Source organism: Pseudorca crassidens, chromosome 11 (genome assembly GCF_039906515.1).
Source record: "Pseudorca crassidens isolate mPseCra1 chromosome 11, mPseCra1.hap1, whole genome shotgun sequence".
NCBI lineage: Eukaryota > Metazoa > Chordata > Mammalia > Artiodactyla > Delphinidae > Pseudorca > Pseudorca crassidens.
The window spans coordinates 79,660,184-79,672,987 of record NC_090306.1 but is presented as its reverse complement, the minus strand read 5'-3'; the positions used below and the strand labels follow the sequence as shown (position 1 = coordinate 79,672,987).

The 12,804-nt window shown below is 39.9% G+C and overlaps 1 protein-coding gene across 3 annotated transcripts in view; it reads right to left on the bottom strand.

Moving 5' to 3' along the window:
- CRADD (CASP2 and RIPK1 domain containing adaptor with death domain) overlaps positions 1 to 12,804 on the bottom strand; it is a 194,302-nt gene that overhangs the window by 77,241 nt on the left and 104,257 nt on the right. The window contains exon 4 of one of the 3 annotated variants that reach the window (XM_067697553.1): positions 8,534 to 9,549. The exons of the other annotated variants lie outside the window; for them this stretch is intronic. The gene's annotated coding sequence lies outside the window, so the exon portion shown is untranslated. Of the gene's footprint in view, positions 1 to 8,533; positions 9,550 to 12,804 lie in introns of those variants that run through there. 3 annotated transcript variants of the gene reach the window in all.

The window sequence follows — 12,804 nt, the reverse complement described above, 5'->3', positions numbered from 1 at the left end:
GAAAGGCATAACCTTCCAAGACTGAACCCGGAAGAAACAGAAAATATAAGCAGACCAATCACAAGCAATGAAATTGAAACTGCGATTAAAAATCTTCCAACAGGGCTTCCCTGGTGGTGCAGTAGTTGAGAGTCTGCCTGGCGATGCAGGGGACACGGGTTCGTGCCCTGGTCCAGGAAGATCCCACATGCTGCGGAGCAGCTGGGCCCGTGAGCCATGGCCGCTGAGCCTGTGCGTCCGGATCCTGTACTCTGCAACAGGAGAGGCCACAACAGTGAGAGGCCCGCGTACCGCCAAAAAAAAAAAAAAAAAATCTTCCAACAAACAAAAGTCCAGGACCAGATGGCTTCACAGGTGAATTCTATCAAACATTTAGAGAAGAGCTAACACCCACCCTTCTCAAACTCTTCCAAAGAATTGCAGAGGAAGGAACACTCCCAAACTCATTCTATGAGGCCACCATCACCCTGATACCAAAACCAGACAAAGATACTACAAACAAAGAAAATTACGGATCAATATCACTGATGAATACAGATGCAAAAATCCTCAACAAAATACTAGCAAACAGGGCTTCCCTGGTGGCACAGTGGTTGAGAGTCCACCTGCCAATGCAGGGGACACGGGTTCATGCCCTGGTCTGGGAAGATCCCACATGCCGCGGAGCGGCTAGGCCCGTGAGCCATGGCCACTGAGCCAGCGCGTCTAGAGCCTGTGCTCCGCAACGGGAGAGGCCACAACAGTGAGAGGCCCGCGTACCGCAAAAAAAAAAAATACTAGCAAACAGAATCCAACAACACATAAAAGGATGATACACCATGATCAAGTGGGATTTATCCCAGGGATGCAAGAATTCTTCAGTACACGCAAATCAATCAGTGTGATACACCATATTAACAAATTGAAGGAGAAAAACCATATGATCATCTCAATAGATGCAGAGAAAGCTTTTGACAAAATTCAACACCCATTTATGATAAAAACTCTCCAGAAAGTGGGCATAGAGGGAACCTACCTCAACATAATAAAGGTCATATATGACAAACCCACAGCAAACATCATTCTCAGTGGTGAAAAACTGAAAGTATTTCCTCTAAGATCAGGAACAACACAAGGATGTCCACTCTCACCACTATTATTCAACATAGTTTGGGAAGTTTTAGCCATGGCAATCAGAGAAAAAAAAGAAATATAAATTGGAAAAGAAAAAGTAAAACTGGCAGTTTGCAGATGACATGATACTGTACATAGAGAATCCTAAAGATGCTACCAGAAAACTACTAGAGCTAATCAATTAATGTGGTAAAGTTACAGGATACAAAATTAATGCACAGAAATCTCTTGCATTCCTATACACTAATGATGAAAAATCTGAAAGAGAAAGTAAGGAAACACTCCCATTCACCATTGCAACAAAAAGAATAAAATACCTAAGAATAAACTTACCTAAGGAGGTAAAAGACCTATACTCAGAAAACTATAAGACACTGATGAAAGAAATCAAAGATGACACAAACAGATGGAGTGATATACCATGTTCTTGGATTGGAAGAATCAATATTGTGAAAATGACTATACTACCCAAAGCAATCTACAGATTCAATGCCATCCCTATCAAACTACCAATGGCATTTTTTATGGAACTAGAACAAAAAATCTTAAAATTTGTATGGAGACACAAAAGACCCCGAATAGCCAAAGCAATCTTGAGGGAAAAAAATGGAGCTGGAGGAATCAGGCTCCCTGACTTCAGACTATACTACAAAGCTACAGTGATCAAGACAATATGGTACTGGCACAGAACAGAAATATAGATCAATGGAACAAAATTGAAAGCCCAGAGATGAACCCACGCACCTATGGTCAACTAATCTATGACAAAGGAGGCAAGGATATACAATGGAGAAAAGACAGTCTCTTCAGTAAGTGGTGCTGGGAAAACTGGACAGCTACATGTAAAAGAATGAAATTAGAACACTCCCTAACAACATACGCAAAAATAAATTCAAAATGGATTAGAGACCTAAATGTAAGGCCGGACACTATAAAACTCTTAGAGGAAAACATAGGAAGAACACTCTTTGACATAAATCACAGCAATATCTTTTTTGACCCACCTCCTAGAGTGATGGAAATAAAATCAAAAATAAACAAATGGGACCTAATGAAACTTAAAAGCTTTTACACAGCAAAGGAAACTATAAGAAAGATGAAAAGACAACCCACAGAATGGGAGAAAATATTTGCATATGAATCAACGGACAAAGGATTAAACTTCAAATTATATAAACAGCTCATGCAGCTCAATATTAAAAAAACGAACAACCCAAGCAAAAAATGGGCAGAAGACCTTCTCTAGAGAAGACATACAGATGGCCAAGAGGCACATGAAAAGCTGCTCAACATCACTAATCATTAGAGAAATGCAAATCAAAACTACAATGAGGTATCACCTCACACCGCTTAGAATGGGCATCATCAGAAAATCTACAAACAATAAATGCTGGAGAGGGTGTGGAGAAAAGGGTATCCTCTTGCACTGTTGGTGGGAATGTAAATTGATACAGCAACTATGGAGAACAGTATGGAGGTTCCTTAAAAAACTAAAAATAGAATTACCATATGGTCCAGCAATCCCACTACTGGGCATATACCCAGAGAAAACCATAATTCAAAAAGACACATGCACCCCAATGTTCAGTGCAGCACTACTTACAATAGCCAGGTCATGGAAGCAACCTAAATGCCCATCGACAGATGAATGGATAAAGAAGATGTGGTACATATATACAACGGAATATTACTCAGCCATAAAAAGGAACGAAATTGGGTCATCTGTAGAGACGTGGATGGATCTAGAGACTGTCATACAGAGTGAAGTAAGTCAGAAAGAGAGAAACAAGTATCGTGTATTAACGCATATACGTGGAATCTAGAAAAATGGTACAGGTGAACCGGTTTGCAAGACAGAAATAGAGACACAGATGTAGAGAACAAACATATGGACACCAAGGGGGGAAAGCCTGGGGTCGGGGGGGGAGGCTGGTGGTGGGATGAATTGGGGGATTGGGATTGACATATATATGATAATATGTATAAAATAGATAACTAATAAGAATCTGCTGTATAAAAATAAAATAAAATAAAATTCAAAAAAAAATACCAAAGGGTAAAAGAAGCTATGAAGGATGCCCCAAAAAAGCATCCTTGACTTCTAACCCACAGGTCAAGGATTGGGAAGATGAGGAAGGTACCAGTGGGTGACTCATAGGTCATGCATACCAGTGGCTGACTCGAGCCTACCACCCTCTGGAGGCGACAACATTTTTATTTTTATTTCTGATGTTAGCCAGGGAAAAATCACGTTGAGTCACTCTCCATTATTACATAAATACTAACGCATATTCTGATCCTATAAGCTGGCAAAATTTCTCCTCCTTACTCCCCATGGTACCAAGTTTATCAAATTTAAATTTTAAATCTTCCTCTCCAAGACTAGGAGAAGACACTAAAGAAACAGCCTGCCAATTGCAAATTATTTTTAGAGGTGTTTGTAGCATATGCATTATCAAATACAGTTCCTATGAAAAAAAAAAAGCAAAACACCATGTTGTGCTCATTCCAATGTTTCTATATGTGACTGAAGCCAGGAATAGCATTTGTGAAAATATTATTCTTTTGAGAAAAGTACACCACATTAATAATGAATACTGAGTTGGGCCTGAAGAGGTTTTAGAATTTTAAAGCAAGCAGGTTCCATGCTTTTCTAATAAGTTGATAAGAAATAGACATCCCTTTCATTAATCAGGACAGGTTTTAAAATTTATACCAAGATTGTATCTTTGCCCTTGGTTTTCATTTCACTTGTGAACTAATTTCTGACAGTCTTGAATGAATATCCATGCTTATGTCCTTTAACCATCTTGCACGGTAGCCAGGCCAGCTGGCTTTCCCGCTAGACAGTAATCATTCTGGGACTCTGTGTTCTAATACCAACTCTGTGTATCTAATACCAAATACCAAAGATTTGCCACGTGTACTTTTATCAGTCTCTTCATCTCTTTCTGCTTGGCTCCAGACATCTGTAACACTGTAAAATGGAGCTCTGTCACACACAAAGGTTTTTAAGGTGCCCTGAAAATTCAGAGGGACAAGTCATGGCAGTGTGGATTACTGGGTGTTCACATCTTTCTGCTGGTGCTCTGAGACTGCCACTTACTAACAGCTCTGCCACTTACTAAGTGTGTAACCTTGGGCAAGTCACATAACCTCTCTGTGCCTCAGCCACTTCTGCTTTAAAATGGGATTACTGAGAGGGTTAAACGCAATTATGTATTTAAAGGGCTTAGCAGAGCTCCTGGCATCCAGTACATTCAATAAATACTGACAGTATTTACTATTCATCCATTTTTGATGACCTCACCAGCATGCCCTGGATATGGGTAAAATTTTTTCATTCAGCTTGACTGAATTTAGTGCCTTGATTCTTGAAGGAAACAACAATGTCAGACCCATCAGTCTAATTTTCTAAGATTCTGGTCAGACAGCTCGAGGGCATAAATCATTACGTGGAAGCAGCACACAGCCGGTGTTTTGGAAAGTCACACTAAATCTTGTAAAGCAGAGGCTATGATTCACAGACGCCCGGCAGCAGGAACTCAGGGAAGCTCTCGCTCTTGTTCCCTGACTGATGACTGCTATATCTTACAACTAGAGCATCACACATGACAGATGACAGTGTCATGACTGCACATGTCCACGGGCACAACAGCGTTTTACAAATGCCAAAATAATTTTGCAAGACAGTAAAGCAAACAGTGGCCCGTGGGAAGCTCAAGATTTTATTTGTTTGCTTTGTTAGTTTGAAAGGATTTCTTTATTTCATCAGTCCTAAAAGTATTGTACAAACGCAAAAGAAATTAATCAGCCTTTTTTTTTCTGGCCTTCGTTTCTAGTAAGAAGACGATCAAATACATGACACTGAAGAACAAGCATAAATAAACCTTATTTTGTGGCTTAAAGTTACAATTCACAGAGTTTTCCTTTTTTATGAATATTAAGAAAGTTGCTATGGATTTCTCTTTCATCGCCACTTTGCCTTTGATTAGGTCTTTGTAATTATCACGATAAGAAAGATATCTTACATCTTTCTCACACGCAAGTAATATACAGATGCTACTCCACTTGATCTATCCTCATTTACTCATTGTGAAAAATTTATCCATAAACAAAATTGAAATTAAAAAACTATAAAATGAAAGGACTATTCCTGGGAAGCAGCACAAAATGCATAAGAGCTCAGATTTTGGTGACAGGCAGATGTGGGCTTATGGGCAAGACACTTAACCCCTCTCAGCTTCAGTTTCCTCATCTGTAAAGTAAGAATAGTAAGAGTCTCTATATCTTGTAAGGCTGGTAGCACCAGAATAGTGCCTGTTGCAAAATGTGGTTCAGTAAATAATTTTTGAAGAAACAGAGGAACTGAAGAAATGTAAAAAGGAAGGGAAGGAGGAGGAAAAGGAGTGAGTAGCCATGACTCTCCCTGAGTTATACAAATAGAGGCTACAATTCAGGCCTTTTGCCAGGATTCTGCCTCTAAAATAGCACAACTTAATCTTTTTTACTATGTAAATTTCCCATATACAACAAAGTAGAGAGAAAACTATAAACAACCCCCATGAACACATCACCCAGATTCAACAGTGATTACATTCTACCATTCCGATTTCTTCTATTTGCCTAAGCACATTTTTTTTTCCTTTTGATGGAGTATTTTAAAAGAAAATCTCAGGCATCACATCAATTCAAGAGCAAATGTTTCTAATAGGTAAGGGCTTTAGAAAAATAATCACAATACCACTATCAGAATCAATAAAATTATCAATCATTTCTTAATAACATGCAGTAAACAGAAAATCTCATTCTCTCCTGTTGTTTAAAAAAGAAAGGCATTTTTATAGTTCGTTTGTTCAAATCAAATTCCAAACAAGGTTCATACACTGAATTTGTTTCTAGGTCTCTTAAGTCTTTTTCACTTATAACAAACAGTTCCCCCTCCTTCCCCCCCCCCCGCCCCCGCCCTCGTAACATTTATTTGCAGAAGACATTGGGTCATTTGTTTTGTAGAATATCCCACATTTACGACTTGACTGATGTGTACTGTCCTGGTGGTGTTTAACATGTTCCTCTGTCTCCTATATTTCCTGTAAACTGGTACTTAGATATGGAAGCTTGAGATTCTGGTTCAAATTTGTACGGAGGGGGTGTGGGCAAGAATAATTCACACGTGGTGTTGTTTCTTTTCTATCAGAGCACATCAGGAGGAGTATAAGTGTTTAGCTGTTCCACTTGAAGCGATGTTGAGATTGCTCGGTGAGTTCAAGTGTTGTCAGGCTGATTCTCCATTAGAAAGCTCCAATTTCACCTCGTGATTTTAGCATCCGTTAATGATTGTTGTCACACTCCATTATTCATTAGATGTTGTGAAATAGTGGTTTTCTATTTCCAGCATCCTTCTGTATTTATTAGCTGTAATTCTCTATTAAGAATTTACCCTAAAGTATCCACACACATATACATTAAATATATTTTCCTTCCTGCAAGTAGCATACTATGTAAACACTTTTTTTTCTGCTTTATTTTTATCACTTAATACAGATCCTGAAGATAACTTCATGGCAAAAAGTAGAAGTCTTCCTCATTCCTTCTTAGATTCATATTATTCCTCTTTATGATTGTACCATTTGGTTATTCGATCATTCCTCTATTAATGGATATCTGAAAGGTTCCCGTCTTCAGCTATTACCAGCAATGTTATAATAAATAAACTTGTGCTTGTATCATTTTCGATTTTTACAACATTTAAATGAACTTTTCAGTCTTCTCTTAAGAGAAGACTGGAAAGTTCCACCTTAAAAGTGGTATTTTTAGTACATCACAATTAAAAAGAAGCTGAAACCCAAAATACAATATAGTGTAGAGCAGGTTTTTTTCAAGTGTGGTCCAATACACATCTGCATCATAATCAGTCTCCTGGGGTGTGTTAATTTCTAAGCCCAAGCCCAGACCTTCTGAATTGTCAAGTGTGAGATTCCCTGATCTAGTGGGGAAAGCACTGCACAAGGAACTGGAAGACTGCCATCTGGGTTCAGTCACGAGACCTGAGCCAACTTGATCAAATCTGGTTTCTTTAGAAATGATTCTTCGCATGTTGGAGATAATATCTTTCCTACAACTTCACAGGATTGCTGAAAGTTAACATTCAATTATGTATAAGAGAGCAGTTTGGAAACTAAAGTAAATTTAAATGTTAAGATGTAGCAAAAAGAAGGGCATCTGCTCAAGCAATATCCCCATCTTCTCCATTAACAAATATCCTACTCCCACATTCCATCTTAAAGATAAAAATAAGGACCCACCTTTTGCCCCTAAATGCTTATATTCTTTCACTGTTTCATTTTTGAAGGTTCACATAAAACAACCTGACCAGTCGGCATCCAAAACGCATTCTTTACAGACTATATGCTGCTCTTCAGGAATACCTACCTCTATCTAGGACACCATAAGGCAGCCATGACAAGGATTTGGTCCAACAGAGAGAGGAAAAATAGCTCCAGCCCACTAAGAGTCTGCCTCTGATTAATTTTACACAAAGGTGAAAATGCTTGATGCTTCAGAAATCATTGCCAGCAATGAGACACACAAAGAAAGAGAAGAAAATCCCAACCCACCATCAATGTCCTATAGAAGAATTTGTTCTGCCACAATTTGGTGCATGGTGTACTCTCAGTCTGGTTCTGTAAAGCCAATAAATCCAGACAGGTTCAGAGTCTGTTTATTTTTTAAATGACAGGCAAAACCACTGTAATTTTTGTCATCTCTCCAAAGTAGAAGACTATGCACTATTCAGTGGCAGTTTTTTCCTTAAGGATCCAGAACAGTTCCTACCATGTGACTGTGAAAGTCATTCCTCCAATACAGGGCCTGAAGTACAAGGTAGGGCCGACAATATGCAGGGGTAAATAGGAAAGTTTTCAGGAGGGAGCGGGGTGCTGGATGGGTGGGAAGAAGCATGGATGTTTTCTATGTCTACTCTAGGGAAAATATTTTTAGTCAATATTTATTAAGACTTCAGAGAAATTTTAAACCCTTAACGCAAGATGAGAAGGCTTTAGATGATCTTTCAACTATTAGATCCGAGTAAAGCATTAAACATGCATTTTCAAAATGCATGTTAGGGGTTAGGTTTTTTTGTGGATAATTAAATTCAAATTGCCTTTTCTCTGAATCAAGAATTTACTATCCACAGATGGCCAGGTGACACTGGACTGGGACGTCTGAAGTCAGAGCCTCTATTCCCCATGAGCTGTGGACTCAGAACAGGCACAAACAGAAACGAGTGTCCTTTTCTAAATGAATGTTGATCTTCCAAACACACATTTAGGTACAGAGCAAACAGTGAAATCAAATTATTTCTTTTCACAAACGTACATCAATACCACTGTGTTTTGGTGAGGTGAAGGTGTATGTTCAGAAAACGTACAAGCGGGGGAGTTACTCATCTCTCTCCCGCTTAGTAAGAAAGATTTCATGAAAGACAAGGGATTTTGGAAGGCTCTAGATGCTCTGTAAGGGGGACCAGCTGACACACATGGACAGCCCACAGGGAGTGAGATGGAGGCAGAAGATGAGGTCCAGGTTCGGGGGTGGGCAGATGATTTGCAGACACAGACTGGAGGAACAGGCAGAAGATGGCAGGTCAGAGGAGAAGGAAGAATGAATGGGAAGCAAAAGATCAAGGAAACCCAAGCAGTTCATGGATGAGTCTTAAACCATGAGTGAGGCTCTTGGCCTTTATTCAAAATAATACTTGACATTTATTGAAGGTCTTTTCTTTTTTAGGGAAGGATTTTTTATTTATTTATTTATTTATATTTGGCTGTGTTGGGTCTTTGTTTCGTGTGAGGGCTTTTTCTAGTTGCGGCAAGCGGGGCCACTCTTCATTGTGGTGTGGGGGCCACTCTTCATTGCGGTGCGTGGGCCTTTCACTGTCGCGGCCTCTCTTGTTGCGGGGCACAGGCTCCTGACGCGCAGGCTCAGTAGTTGTGGCTCACGGGCCTAGTTGCTCCGCGGCATGTGGCATCTTCCCAGACCAGGGCTCGAACCTGTGTCCCCTGCATTGGCAGGCAGATTCTCAACCACTGTACCACCAGGGAAGCCCCTATTGAAGATCTTATTATGGGCTTTTGGCTTTAAGGGCTCTAAGTAGATTAAATCAACAGTCCTGTGATGGCAGTATCATTCTCATCTCCATTTTTCAGGAGAGGAGACTGAGGTACAGAGGTAACTTATCCCACGTAACACAGCTAGCATGGAGCAAAAGTCAGGGTTCTCACCCTGGCATTCTGACTCCAGAGACCATGACCTCAACCAGCCCTCAATGCTGCCCCTCTGCAAGAAAAGATGGAGAGTTACTGTAGGATATACTGGAGGAGAACGGCACAGTTGGCCTGGCAGAAAGATGAATTCTTCCACAGCGTTCAGACTTGTCTGAGAAGAAACAGGAAATATAAAGACTAAGTCATGATAAGCGAAGTGAGAAATGGCCTAGTTCTAACCAAAGGGCTAAACAGCGCTGAACATTTGGTGACATCATATAAAATGAGCATAATTTCAGTATCCTTTGAAAAGTGTTATTTCAAGGACTCACCCCAGTCTGTGTTTTGGTTGAGGAAACAGCATGTGAGGGAGGACAGGAATGACAGAGAGAAATAAAAGAGCAAGAGTGAGGCTCAATCCAGGGAGGCTACATGGTGTAACAGAAGGAACATGGAATCAGGAACCAGAGACACTTGGATTGAACCCTGGCACTTTCTGTTTATTTCTGTGTGACCATGAGCTGGGTACCTCTGGGTCTTTGCTTCTAGACCAATAAAATATTTTTCAAACTGAAAGCATTACATATGATTAAATACAGAATATATGCAAAAGCATTAGCACAGTGCTTGGCATGTGTGAGGTATTCCAAAAATACAAGGAAGGAAAGGAAAGAAGGAAGGGAAGGAGGGGGAGGAAGGAAGGGAGGAAGGGAGGAAGGGAGGAAGGGAGGGAGGGAGGGAGGGAGGGAAACTACACCAGCTGCTGCATCTTAGGATGGGGAGATTGGCAGGAAGGGCTGCAAAACTGGCAGGAAAGGGAGGCACGACTGCAGCAATGTCACAAGCGCCACTAAAGAGAGCCTGTTTGCCACATGCACAGTAGGATACCGATGTCTGTACTGGTCAGTCCTATTCCAGAAGGGTCTGCCAGTACATAGCAAAAACAGTTTGCCAGTTCATTCGTTCCTCCCTTTGTTTATTCAGCAAGCATTGGTTACAGCCACAGAGCTTGGCTAGACGCCTGCACAACTGAGGAGATGTGAGGGTGTGGACCATCATGATGTAATGGCCCCCTGGAGCTTTGTGATCATCAGCGTAGTGGCTACGTGCAGCAGTCGGGATCAAGTACAGTGCAACATGGCTAGGACGCACTGCACAATTGCCCTCAAGGAGCTTATAATCTACTAGGAAAGAGACACATGAATACATTTTTACAACACAGTATGGTCACTAATCTGAAGTGCTTTGGAACAGGGCGGTAAAAGTTTCAAAATCCCATAAGACACGTTATAACTGTCTACACCATCATAATCCATGTCCCACAATTGTCATAATCAGGCAAGATCAGTGATGGTTACTCCAACATTACTCATCTTGCAAATTTATTCAACAACAGTTGTATTTTATCAGTCCCTTGTTCATTTCGTATTGTTAAGCACCAAGTGTGCACTGAATATTATAAACCTATTCTCTGTTATATTCTTCAAATGCTGATGTTGCCATGGAATTCACCCAAAGACTGGTCCTGAATACCAGCTATAACTCCTGGCAATGTTTTGTTTCAACAACAAAATACAATCCTGTTAATCCCATTATTTGAGGTAATTTATTCATTACTGAGGGGGGAAATGAGCTATTTTCAAAGAACCACTACTTGTTTTGAAAAAATGAATACTGACTGCAACTCTCTGTCCTGGCAAAAATCTCACAAGTGTTGCTTCCAACCTACCTACAGGGCGATGCCATTAATTAATTCCATTTCATTTCAAACTTCTGCAAAGTTTTAATCTCAACACAGTCACGTTATATTCAAATAGGGTCCTAACCAGAATTTGATTTCTCTTCTTTAACAATCAATAAAAACAAAACCACTTAGAACAGTGCTATTGGAAGAGCAGGCAGTGGTGATAACCAATCATTTCACAGTAATAAACTGAAGGGGCCCTAAAATAGGTCCACTGCCCAGCCACCCATCCCCTCTGAATAACCAAGGCAGCAGTTACTCTTCAGAGCTTGAGACTGCACATACTTTTCTTGGATAATAATGGTACCATAACAAAATAGTCTTTGATTTCTAAGATTTTGACAGTATCCAAGGGCTATCCTATTTTTGACTGTATATGAAACGAACATGTCTGTAATCATGAAATCTTAGTGTGAGAAGGTTAGCTTCTCTAACATCCCATTAAATGTATGAATCTCCTCTTTATATCTCTACCAGATATAATCTAATCTCTGCCTGGCCCCTCCAAATTATTAGAAAGCACTTCATTATATTCATGTGAAATCTCTTTATTTGTAACTTCAATTACTGTTCCTACTTTAAGCCATCAGACACTCTGCATGCCAGATCTAATTCCTCCTCAAACCTCAAAAGGTAAAGCATAAATAAGGGTTAAAGCCCCTCAAAAGTAAGAATATGCCTAATTCCTTTAAAGGACTTCAAGTCACCAAGCCAAGGTAAATTATATTCTAGGAGCTGAATGAACTGACAGGTATAAAGATGTGGAATACTCCGAGCAATCAAAGAGAAGGCAGACAACCCAGCCCAGATTTTAAAAATGATTAAAGAGTTTGATTCCCTAAATCACAGATCAATGAACTTGATGTCTATCCCTGGCAAAGTTTAAGAACAAATTATTACACAGATCAGCATTTCCCAAACTGTGCTTTCGTGAGATGACACCTATTAACTTTTCCAACATCTATAGAGTTCTTGAGAAAACAGCTTGAGGAACGCTGACATAGATAATTCATAAGCACTTAGAAGGCAGTAAATACCAGAAACCACAGGGGTTTAGCAAGAACAATTCAGGCCAAAAAAAACTTCATTTCCTTTTTTTTACAGAGCTGCTATATGGATAGACAGGGGAAATGCCATAAATACGGTATTTTAATTTCACTAAAGCCTGTTTGTCTAAAGTCAATAATCTGTATAAAGTAGTTCAAACAAATATGAATCTACTCAACTGAGCCTAGATTAATTCAACTTGTTTATAAGCCATACGGGACTCTGTCAAATGATAGGGTTACCAGTTAAATAATTAGGAAGGAAGGGAGGCCAGGAGGGAAGAGTCTCACTTGGGATGCTTTGTGAACCTCTGCTGCCTCCTAAGGATGCTTACTTCCATTTACAACTGTTCACTTGCAGAACAAAATCTCAAGTGTGCTGACGATCAACAGCCAGCTCTTTGCTCTAGATAGTCTAAGGTGAACCTTTAAAAAAGAAATTAAGACAGTCTTTGTTTTTCATCGCTTTGATATTCCATTTTCCTTGTTTCCCCTGCGATTACCCACTGTGGCTTTTCAATAACATCTACTGGATTTTTGTTTGTTTATGTGTCTTAGAACATAACTTAAGCTGAAAGACACAATCCTATTTAACACAGCTAGGGGCTGAAAGGCATGGGAATCAGGGTGTCCAGGC